This window comes from Ovis canadensis, chromosome 4 (assembly GCF_042477335.2).
Source record: "Ovis canadensis isolate MfBH-ARS-UI-01 breed Bighorn chromosome 4, ARS-UI_OviCan_v2, whole genome shotgun sequence".
Taxonomy (NCBI): domain Eukaryota; kingdom Metazoa; phylum Chordata; class Mammalia; order Artiodactyla; family Bovidae; genus Ovis; species Ovis canadensis.
In genome coordinates, this window is record NC_091248.1 from 126761368 (window position 1) to 126774527 (window position 13160).

The following is a 13160-nucleotide window of genomic DNA, read 5'->3' on the forward strand; positions in this document are numbered from 1 at the left end:
CGCCCCACAGCGCCCCCTGCGGCCGGGAGGAGCGGGAGCCGCCCATTCTGTGCGGACCTGGCATCGGGTGCAACCTGGATGACCAGTCCTGGCAGTGTGTTGGGAGAGCCAGGGGAGGGAGACCGAGACAGAAAGAAGGTGCGGGGGTGAAATGCAACGTCAACTGCAAATGGAAGGAGAGGAGACTTGCTCTTTAATGAGATAGAGACAATGAGAGTTAGTGCAGGGGTTTGATTCCTCGCCAAAGCCTTCCCTAGTCAAGGATTATGTTCAAGGGGTTACCTGTGAAGTGGTCCCAGGAATCAAGTGAAGGAGGTGAGAAATCAAGGGGGATTAACGACCGGGTCTCCCCTGTGGGCAACTGGGAGTCCCTCTTGCTGGGGACTCAGGGTGCAGGCCACCCCTGAGAACAGTTCTGCCAAGGGTGAGGAGGCTCGGTATTCATCCTTAGGATGTCAGGCCGGGGCAAGGCATCGTTGACCCAATGGACTTAAAGTAGGAACACGCTTCAGTCTGTAAAATCCAGGAAAAGGTCTATAACCTAAATATGAAATGGATCTTAAATTTACTCTGCCTTTCACTTTTAAATGGAGTACAATCTATAAAAAGATTGAATCACTGCTGTGCACCTGAAGCTAATATAATATTGTAAATCAACCGTGCATGCGTCTGTGTGTGTGTGCTCAGTCACTACGATGTGTCCGACTCTCTGCGACCCGATGGACTCTAGTCTGCCAGGCTCCGCTGTCCATTGAACTTTGCAGACAAGAATACTGGAGTGGGTGCTATTTCCTTCTCCAGGGGATCTTCCTAATCCAGGGATTTGACCCACATCTCCTGTATCTCCTGCATTGGCAGGTGGATTCTTTACTACTGAGCCACCTGGGAAGCCCAAATCAACTGTTCCTATCAGTTCAGTTCAGTCCTTCAGTCGTGCCTGACTCTGCGACCCCATGGACTGCAGCAAGCCAGGCTTCCCTGTCTATCACCAATTCCCAGAGCTTGCTGAAACTCATGTCCATCAAATCAGTGATGCCATCAACCATCTCGTCTTCGATGAGATTAGAATGTCCTTCCCTTCTCCTCCTGCCTTCAATCTTTCCCAGCATCAGGATCTTTTTTATGTCAGCCCTTCCCATCAGGTGGCCAAAGTATTGGAGCTTCAGCTTCAGCATCAGTCCTTCCAATGAATATTCAGGATTGATTTCCTTTATGATTGACTGGTTTGATCTCCTTGCAGCCCAAGGGACTCTCAAGAGTCTTCTCCAACACCACAGTTCAAAAGCATCAGTTCTTCTTTATGGTCCAACTCTCACCATAAATCGATTGTAGTTAACTGAAAAAAAAGATTTAAAACTTTTTCCATTGAAAGACATAATAGACAAAACTATGTCACAGATTGAGAAAAAAATATTTGCAACATGGAATAGCATATAAACACATATAAATAACTGCTAAAAATCATAAACTACCCTAGAGGAAAATGTGCAAAATTCACAGAAAAGAAAAAAAAATGAGTAGGCAATAAATGCACCACAATGTTCCATCTCACCATTAGTCAGGCAAATGCAATATGTTTATGACAATGTGCATATCCTGTCATCTGGCAATTCTTATCTCAGGGCTATTTTTGCACATATACACAAGAGCCATATCCTAGGATCTCTAAAGGAGCATTATTTTAAAAGTAAAAACAGGAAAATAATTTAAATGTCCAATCACCCAGAGGATAGATATCTTATGGGCTGGTTTTTTTTTTTCCTATATTCTGAAAACTAGCAGTAGAAATTAATGAACTATAGCTAAAGGCAGCACAAATGAATAGTATTAACATAATGCAGAGTAAAAAAACATGTTAGAGATTACACACAGTATGGTACCATTTACAAAGACTTTAGGACATATAAAACACTATATATTATTTATCAGTAATATATATATAGGAAAATGATAGAGATCTGCTCAGGAATAAGCACCCAATTTGGGATAGTGGTGACTGATAGGGACTGGGGCGGAGGAGGAGTGCTGAAGAGGTGATGGCAGAAACCAGAGCTGGTCACACAGGTACTCCGTCAGTTTGACTAATGCCTTACATCTTAAGTTGAGCCAAGGGCACAGAGGCAAACATCCTTTACACCCTTTAAATAGCTTGAATGTTTCAAGGTGCATTTACATAAATTGATCAAGTTACTGGGGTTTCCCAGGTGGTGGAGTGGTAAAGAATCCACCTGCTAATGCAGGAGACTCGGGTTCGACTCCTGGTTTGGGAAAGGTCTTCTGGAGGAGGAAATGGCAATCCACTCTGGTATTCTTGCCTGGGAAATCCCATGGAGAGAGGAACCTGGCGGTCTGCAGTCCATGGGGTTGCAGAGTCAGACACGACTGAGCAACTGAGCACACATCTATTTACATATGGTAATGTATATGTTTCCATGTTACTTTCTCACTTTGTGCCACACGTCTCTATGCCTGCATCACTATTTGCTACCCTGCAAATAGGTTCATCAGTATAATTTTTCTAGATTTCATATATATGTGTTAATACACGATGTTTTCCTCTTTCTGGCTTATTTCAGGCTCTAGGTTCATCCACCTCACTAGAAATGAGTCAGATTCATTCCTGTTTATGACCAAGTCATATTTTCCGTTGTATATATGTATCACAACTTCTTTATCCATAAATTCATCTGTTGATGGACATCTAGGTTGCTTCAGATGTGTTAAGTTTTAAGGAAACATTTTACTTTGAAATGATTAGATTCACAGAAAGTTGCAATGGTAGTAGAGAAAAGTGCATTATTATAGTACACTGTCAAAACCATGAAACTGACATTGGCACTGTGTGTAAAGTTCTAGGGGTTTCATCACATGGGTTGGCTCATGTGATCAGCCTGCAATGGAGGAAAAAAACTATGCCATCACCAGAGGTCTCCTTTGGGCTACTCCTTCATAATCACGCTCACCGTATCTATAACTATCTGTAACTTTGTCATTATAAAAAATGAAGTCATAGCATACAATCTTTTGAAATTGACTTTTTGCAGTCATTATAATGCTCTCGACATCCATCCAAGTTGTTTTTATTCATTATCAATATTTCATTTCTTTCTATTGCTGAGTAGTATTCAATGGTATGGATGTACCATAGTTTGGTTAACCATTTACCTTTTGAAGGATGATGTAGCTGTTTCTAGTTTTTTTACTATTACCCAAAAAGCTGCTATAAACAGTCCCATACATGTAAGTTTTTGAGTGGGGGTACATTTTCATTTTTCTGGGACAGATGCCCAGGACTATAATTGCTGGGTTATATGGAATGTTATTTGTTTAGGGTTGGGTTTTTTTTTTTTTTGGTATTGGAATTGTTTAGTTTTTTAAGAAACTATTTTCCAAAGTGGTTGAACCCTTCTATATTCCTACCAGCAACATATGAAAGATCATTTCCCAGCATCCTCACCAGCATTTGGTAAGATTACTATTTTTTATTTTCACTATTCTAATAGTTGTGCAATGATCTCATTGTGGTTTGAGTTTGTGCTTCTCTAATGAATAATGATGAGAAACACCTTCTCATGTGCTTATTTCTCATCCACATATCCTCTTTGGTGAACTGTCTCTTTATGTTTTTTTACCCATTTTCTAATTTCATTTTTTGTTTGTTTTGCTACTGTTGTGTTTTGAGAGTTTTTTACATATTCTAGATATGAGTCCATACTTGGCAGGTTATACTTAATTGAATGTAGAGTTTCCTGGCTTAGGCTTGGGATATGTCTTTTAAACTCTAAAACCAGTATTCAAATTTTTCATTAAAACACTATTGTATTCATGGTAACTCTGAACTAGGAAAACCACTCAAACTGGTTAAGTTTTCCATCTTTTCCTAGAGGAAGCTGTCTCCAGTCTTCCTCCTAGCTTTTCCTCATTTACTGACAAAGATGGTCTTCTCCGAGGCTACATTCTTCAGCAGCACTCAGAACTTGAGCCCAAGAGAAATTGGGACATTTGCAGAGCCCCGGCACAGGGCGAGAATAGCGCAGAAGCAGAGTGGACCACGGGCAAGGCCCCGAGTTTCTGCATGAGGCCCCAGCTATCATGTCACCTGCTCCCTGAAGCTCCCAGGACGTGCAAAAAATTCCTGTGATATATGCTACCTACTACAGCTTCTTTCATGTCATGTTTATATCTGTCATGGGCTGAATTACATGCCCTCAAAGACATGTTGAAGTCTTAATCCCTGGTATTTATGAATGTGATTTTATTTGCAAATGGGGGCTTTGCAGATATGACTAAGATGCAAGTTGAGATGAGGTCATGTGGGAGTAGGGTGGGCCCCTGATCCAGTGTGACTGGTGTCCTTTTAAGAGGGGGGAAGAGGGACTTCCCTGTTGGTAGAGTGCCTAAGACTCCATACTCCCAATACAGGAGCCTGGGTTCGATCCCTGGTGCCACAACTAAAAGACCCAGCATACCACAACTGAGCCAAATAAATATTTTTAAAAAGACAAAAAAAGAGGAGGAAAAGAGAAGCAGGGACACAGAGACACAGGAAGGGCACTATGGGATGACACTGGCAGAAGCCGTAGTGATGGCGATGTGTCTACAAGTCGAGAAACACCAAGAATTGTCAGCAAACCCCAGAAGCTAGGTAGGAGCAAGGAAGCTCCCTTCCTGGAGCTTCAGAGGAAGAATGGCCCTGCGGACACCTTCATTTCAGAACTACAGCTTCCAGAACTGTGAGAAACTAAATTTCTGTTTTTTTAAGCCACCCAGTTGTGGTACTTTGTTGTGGCCACCCTAGGAAATGAATACAGTATATAATTACACATTATGCGTTGAGTTGAAATTATTTGCTTTTTTGCCACTTCCCACTCCTAAATAAAGCCATGGCCCCCAAGGAGAGAAAGTTTGTCTTACTCTACTTTTTATCCCCTGTACAATAGCTGGCACTTGGAGGTACTCATAAGTGATCATAAAACTTAAAAGAAATGTTGTGATGTCAGTGGTCGTTGCTGACTCTTCCAAAACCCAAAAGTTGTTCATCTGTTTATGCATGCATGATCAGTCGCTTCAGTCGTGTCCAACTCTTTGCAACCCCATGGACTGTAGCCCGCCAGGCTCCTCTTCCATGGGATTCCCCAGGCAAGAATACTGAAGTGGGTCGCCATGCCCTCCTCCAGAGGATCTTCCTGACCCAAGAATTGAACTCACATCTCCTGTATCACAGGCAGATTCTTTACCCACTGAGCTGCCTGGGAAGCCCTTATCCATTTATACCTGGTAGGAAAAAGATAATACTGCATACTACTGAATGTTTTAAATAATAATGTCTTTGCAATGAAAAATCTGTAGCCATCTTCAGCCATCTCTGGTAGGCTCTCTCTTCTCACCTCATTCATTTAACAATTTCACATTAATGTTGGTTTAAAGGCCATAAAGAAAGTAGTGCAGCAATGTGGTCAAGAACTTGGGCTGTGGGGGCTTCCCTGGTGGTCCAGTATTTAAGATTCCATGCTCTCAATGCAGGGGACCTGGGTTCAGTACCGGGTCAGGGAACTAGATCCCACATACCACTAGCAAAGATTCCTCATGCCTCTGAAGACTGAAGATGCTGAGTGCTGCAACTAAGACCTGGCACAACGAAGTAAATAAGTAAATATTTTTTTTTAAAAAAAGGGCTTGGGCTGTGGATAAAGAACAAGGTCCTACTCTATAGCACAGGGAACTGAATTCAATATCCTCTGATAAACCATAAGAAAAAAAGAATATGAAAAAGAATACATATGTACATGTATAGCTGAGTCACTTTGCTGTACAGCAGAAATTAAACACTACATTGTAAATCAATTCTATTTCAATAAAGCTAAAAGAAAAAGAAAAAATTGGGGCTGGGAGGTTAAAGGAACTTGTATTTGAATCCTGACCTGTGCACTTCTTAGTCCTGCACCTTGGGAGAATTATTTCACAAAGGCATGTTATCTCTATTATAGACTAGTTGAGAAGGCAGGAGGAGAAGGGGACAGAGGATGAGATGGTTGGATGGCATCACTGATTCGATGGACATGAGTTTGAGCAAGCTCCGGGAGTTCAATGGACAGGGAAGCCTGGCGTGCTGCAGTCCATGGGGTTGCAAAGAGTTGGACACGACAGAGTGACTGAACTGAACTGAGAAGATCGGATTATATAACATATTTAAAGAGCAAAGAACGGTCCCTGACATTTGGTACTCAATAAATGTTAGAGGTTGTTGCTATAACAAATCATGCAAGGGAAAGACTTGAAGTTTTTTTTTTTTTTCCCATAACCAGAAGAAAATTTAAGAATTTTCTTTATACTTCTAGATTAACATGACAAAACACAAATTTAGAAGGCATAAAGGGAAACACTGACAGATTTGAATACATAGAAATAAACTTTGGGGGACTTCCCTTGTGGTCCAGTGGTTAGAACTCCCACTCCCACTGAAGGGGCAGGAGTTCAATCCCAGGTCGGGGAACTAAGATCCTCCATGCCGCACGGTGTAGCCAAAACCAAAACAAAACTTTGGAACATTAAAAGACACAACAATAACAACAAAAATAAAGCAAAAGTGAGATTTATATATTGCTGGTGGGAATGTAAACTGGCCTAACTTCTCTGGATAGAAATCTAGTCATATATCTCAAAAGTCTAAAATAATCATACTTTGCCCAGTAATCTCTCATTCATGGCAACTGCATCTAAGGAAATGATCAAAAAAGCTTATAAAAATTATGAACTGAGACAGGAGATAGATGGCCACCCCACACCCCCCAGGATGAGCAGTTGGAGTTCGTCTCCTGTAGACCAACAACCAAAGTGAAAATAGCAGGGCAGTCGAGGGAGCAAGCTGAGCCCTGCCCAGATAAGATAAGAGGCCACATATTTCTTATTCTTGAAGTCAAGGAGACCTTCCTGACTAGAAAACTCCTTGGAGGTCAAAAGGGGAGTGATGTCAAGTCTACCCATAGGCCTCCTTGCTGGAATCCATCTTGGTTGAGGGATGCGTGTGCACACATGGGAGGATCCTGAGATTAACCAAATATGGACTCAAAACCAGATAAAGCAAGATGACTGGCCGAAGAAAACCCAGAAGAATGCGCCCTGCAAGTGATTTAAACTACCACTAGGGCGTGGCCATCTATGGGGTCGCACAGAGTCAGACACACTGAAGCAGCTTTGCAGCAGCAGCAGCAGCAGCAGCAGGGCGTGACTCTCTCTGAGTCCTCCTATGTGTCTATCCACATGTATTCGACTCTTTCTCCTCCTAATAAACACTTTACTTGTTTTAGTACTTTCCATCTTTGTGGGTATCCTTTTCTGTAAAGCTGAAGGGCCAAGGTTTTGTCACTGACCATTGGCCTAGTGGCTAGGATAGGGTGCTCTCACTGCGGCAACCTGACTTTAATCCCTGGCCAGAACTGAAACCCTGCTTCAAGCTGCTGCAGAACGAGGCCTCCCAAGATCAGGAAAAGGAGACTCATCTTAAATGTATGTATTGGTAAAAATTTGAACCTAAATGTATAAATAAATTATTAAAACCTCTGCAATGAAATACTGTGTGAGCAATTCATTTATATCTTTAAAGAATATTTAATGCTGGGGAAGATATTCAAGTATATTTAGTAACAAAGGCAGCTTGCAAAATAGTACTTACGGTTCCAACTATGTTAAACAAACAGACAAACAAACATACAGAGGGAAAAAAGAGGCCTGGAAGGATAGACACCAAAAGGCTGAGCGAGTATCTCTGAATAAGTGCAGTTATAGGTAGCTTTTGTCTTCTTTATGAAAAAGTGAAAGTGTTGGTCACTCTGTCTTGTCTGACTCTGCAACCCCATGAACTGTAGCCCACCAGGCTCCTCTGACCATGGGGTTCTCCAGGCAAGAATACTAGAGTGAGTAGCCATTCCCTTCTCCAGGAGATCTTCCTGAGCCAGGGACTGAACCTAGGTCTCTGCCACTGCAGGAAGCCTCTTTACCATCTGAGCCACCAGCGAAGCCCCTGTCTTCTTTCTACATTGCTGTATATTTCAAACATTCTGCAAAGCACGAAAAAGTATAATAAATGTTACTAGAGAAAGACAAAAGGCAAAAGTAGGGACTTCCCTGGCAGTCCAGTGGTTAAGACTCCATGTTGCCAATGCAGGAGGTGCACATTCAATCCCTGATGGGGGAAGTAAGACTCCACATGTTGTGCATGGCACGGCCAATTTTAAAAAAAGAAAATGTAGAGGTGTCAATTTCAGAATTCTGGTGGTCACTGGTGGCAAAAACAGAAAATGATTTCAACCTGTTTGCATCATATAAATAAAAAATATTTAAATAATTAAAAAATAACACCCATTCTTTCAACTGAGGTGAATAAGCCGCTTGGATTTCCATCTGCAGTCATAATAATTTGATCACTGTACAACTCCCAGGCCTTTTGCATATTCCCCGATGAGAACTGCATGCACATGTCCTGGGAGGGCACTGTTTTCTCTTTGGCTTCAAGTTCAGTGTTTGGCCAAATTTTGCTGTTTAGCTGTGGCTTCAGCCTTGGCTACTGCAAAGTGGAATAGGTGAATGCTTACGCAATACCATTTCTGGCAGCCTTAAACCTGTAAATGAGTAAGACTGTACTGTTGGATAGATTTCCATCGCATCCCATCAGTGCACCAACCTTCAGTAACATCAACATGGTATGCCATTCACTGTTAGTATATGAATCTCTACTTTCAAACTTAAGTATTCTAAATTCTAGTTTTAACTTGAGGTGGCAACTCTGTTGATCTGCTTTAGATGTTGAAATTCTAATAGTCAGTTGAGGTATACAATGAATGTATGTTTAATATTGCCAAAGTAAAATGCTACAATAATTACTGACAGTTATAAAAGGTGTGTGTTGAGTCTATGTAATAAATAAAAACTTTCAAATAAACATATTACCAGTTAATATGAATATTGAAAGAATGTTACCTGGATAACTTATTATATCCTTTATGAGCCTACAGGTGTTCAGAAAAAATATAAATATGTCCACAGGGCAAAATAATAAAGATTAGATCATATCACAATTCTAATTACTATAGAATTATTTGGTGAAATTGCATTCATAACACAAAGTAATCTTTAGAAACTAAGGTTTAATTATCTAATTCCATTTAGTCTGTGGCTCTTTAAAAAGAAAAAGCCCTATTTGGTAATTTTTCACATATTAGAAGGGTAAAATTAAATGCAGAATGTGAACATGGCTACATCAAATTTCACAAGGACAAAAATGTCATGTACAAGACATGATAAATCATCTTTGATTGAGATGTGATTAAAAATATAGAGACAGCAGGGGGAAAAAAGGGGAGAGTTTAGATAAAACGAGACACCCAGTATACATTCTTCTCTCTAAACAATGGACTTTACACGAATCCTTTTAATAAGACAGTGGCTCATAACCTGGGATCTGTGAAGGGTAATATTTTTTAAAGCTTGTAGAAATAATTACTGTAGACTGATAACCAGTTTTCAACAATTGAAGAGAAAGGATTTTTGACATTAGCCCAAGCTATGAATTCTAAATATTGATTTATCTTAGAAGCATTCCCCAAATCTTTTCCTGATTTATACTTTGTTGTGCCCAAAAAGGTTATTGAAATTACAAAATATGCTACCACAGTATGTATTTCTGGACATGAAGAATCAACGTTAATTTTTTTTTAAGGTTTGACAACATAGAGGATTAAGGATTACTTCAACTGTGTCACCTCTTTCCTTATTTGATGAAAGATTCCCAGGTTTCACACACATATTGACCTGGACTTTGAGAAACGTTCATGGAATGTAAAACTTGTAAAGAGAAATGTATAAAATTATCGACTAAGGAACAAATACGGTGAAAGCAATGAGAACAAGCATACTATAATTTGTTTACGCTCTTCAGTTCTATATCCGAAAATGGTTATGCCTTAAGAAGATGTAATAGAAAATAACTGGCTTCAGTGATTTTGTAGACATATTGTAGAAAGATCATAGACCACTTTCACAATTTCCATTCAGCCAATGACAAATGATATGTCACACAACGATTTTTGGAATTGTCATGTCAGTCGTGTCCGACTCTTTGTGACCCGTGGACTGTAGCCCACCAAGCTCCTCCGTCCATGGGATTCTCCAGGCAAGAATACTGGAGTGGGCAGCCTTTCCCTTCTCCAGGGGATCTTCCCCACCCAGGGATCAAACCCAGGTCTCCCGCACTGCAGGCGGATTCTTTACCAGCTAAGCCACAAGGGAAGCCCCAAAACATTCAGTTCAGTTCAGTCACTCAGCCATGTCTGACTCTTTGCGACCCCATGGACTGCAGCACCCCAGGCCTCCCCGTCCATCACCAACTCCCAGAGTCCACCCAAACCCATGTCCATTGAGTCGGTGATGCCATCCAGCCATCTCATCCTCTGTCATTAGGGTTTAGAAATAAAAAATATGAGTATGACCATCTTGAATTTGCTTCTGAAAATATGCATTTTCTTGAAACAGTTTGTAAAACCGCAGTCATTAAAATGCTTCAGTAAAATGTCATCACCATCCCCCCAAATTTTGAAGGCCAAGAATTAAAAAAAAGTCGTTACCTTAATAAGCTCTTATTTGTGGTCACTCACCCAGAGTCAGATTTCCTGGAGTGTGAAGTCAAGTGGGCCTTAGGAAGCATCACTACAAAGCTAGGGGAGGTGATTAAATTCCAGCTGAACTATTTCAAACTTTAAAAGATGATGCTGTTAAAGTGCTGCACTCGTTATGCCAGCAAATTTGAAAAACTCAGCAGTGGCCATAGGACTGGAAAAGGCCAGTTTTCATTCCAATCCCAAAGAAAGGTAATGCCAAAAAATGTTCAAATTACTGTACAGTTGCACTCATTTCACATGCCAGCAAGATTATGCTCAAAATCCTTCAAGCTAGGCTTCAGCAGTGTGTGAACTGAGAATTTCCAGATGTACAATCTGGATTTAGAAAAGGCAGAGGAACCAGAGGTGAAATTGCCAACATATGCTGGATCATAGAAAAAGCAAAGGAATTCCAAAAAACGTCTACTTCTGCTTCATTAACTATGCTAAAATCTTTGACTGTATGGATCACAACAAACTGTGGAACATTCTTAATGAGATGGGAGTACCAGATCACATTAAATGCTTCCTGAGAAACCTGTATGCAGGTCAGGAAGCAACAGTTAGAACTGGACATGGAACAACAGACTGGTTCCAAATTGGGAAAGGGGTACATCAAGGCTGTATATTGTCACCCTGCTTCTTTAACTTATATACAGAGTACATCATGAGAAACACTGGGCTGGAAGAAGCACAAGGTGGAATCAAGATTGCCAGGAGAAATATCAATCACCTTAGAAATGCAGATGATACTTTCTAAGGGCAGAAAGTGAAGAAGAACTAAAGAGCCTCTTGATGATGGTGAAAGAGGAGAGTGAAAAAGCTGGCTTAATACTCAACAGTCAAAAAACTAAGAACATGGCATCTGGTCCTATCACTTTATGGCAAATAGATGGGGAAAATGTGGAAACAGTGTTAGATTTCATTTTCTTGGGCTCCAAAACCAATGCAGATGGTGACTACAGCCATGAAATTAAAAGACATTTGCTCCTTGGAAAAACAGGTATGACAAACTTAGATAGTCTATTAAAAAGCAGAGATATTACTTTGCCAACAAACATCCATCTAGTCAAAGCTACTGTTTTTCCAGTAGTTATGTATGGATGGCTACATACATAGTTGTCCATATGTGAGAGTTGGACCATAAAGAAAAAGAGTTAGACCATAACCTATAAATTAATGCTTTCAAACTGTGGTGCTGGAGAAGACTCTTAAGAGCCCCTTGGACAGCAAGGAGATCAAGCCAGTGAATCCTAAAGGAAGTCAACCCTGAATATTCATTGGAAGGACTGAGGCTGAAGCTGAAGCTCCAATACTTTGGCCACCTGATGAGAAGAGCTGACTCATTGAAAAAGATCCTGATGCTGGGAAAGATTGAGAGCAAGAGGAGGAGAGGGAGACAGAGGATGAAATGGTTAGATAGCATCACCGACTCAAAGGACATGAATTTGAGCAAACTCAGGGCAATAATGAAAGACAAGGAAGCCTGGCATGCTGTAGCCCACGGGGTCGCTAAGAGCTGCAACTGAACAACAACAATCCAAGAGGAAAGAACATTTAATGGTAATGTTACCATATTATACTGTCAGAACTAGCCTTCTGCCCAGAGAAGTTCAGTTGAAAATACTGTATTTAGTAATACAATTGTTTCTGTGCCCAGCAATTGACAGGCTGGTAGTTGCCATTCTTGCCTTATAAGTTAAACTTTAAAATTTTAGCTTTTCTGTTGTAGTTCAATTATTGAGTCGTGTCCGACTCTTCACAACTCCATGGACTGCAGCAGGCCAGAGTCCTCTGTCCTCCACTATCTCCCAGAGTTTGCTCAAATTCATGTCCATCGAGTCAGTGATGCTATCTAACTATCCCATCCCCTGCTGCTCCCTTCTCCTTTTGCCTTCAATCTTTCCCAGCATCAAAATTTTAAGTACTTAATAATTTTAAATAATAAATGAATTTCCTTATCAAGAAAATTCAGATTTCCCCCCCCCCTCTTTTTTTTCCTCTCTAGAAGTTCATTCTGTCATGGTGATATTCTGATTCAGAGAACAGCAACTTTTAACTGTCATTAGTCATCTGACCAAAATATGTTTTCCTTTGCGGTAGACCTCAAAGGACACACTGCAGGTATAAGCTAGTCTAAAAATAGCTTTGTATGCTCAAGAGTAGGTGCCCCAACACGACGCTTCTCATACTTTTGCGATTCGCATCTACTCTGCCTGTTAGGGGCATTGACTTGAATCGTTTACTGAAATACAGATTCAGGAGGACTCCAGTCAGGTTCAGCCTGTTTGAAAGGAGGGCTGGGCTGGAAACAGTTATGTGTTTTATGGTTTGTTTGTTTTTTTTTAACTGTAACAAACGCTCTGTCAGCCTGAAATCCACAACCTTCGTAGATAACACTTAGTTCTTCGCTGTCGGTTAGCACAGACCCAGCAAACCACAGCTCCCGTCATGTCATCCGAGATGTAAAGACCACTGCCGAGTAACTTTTGGTCTTGACACCGTCCA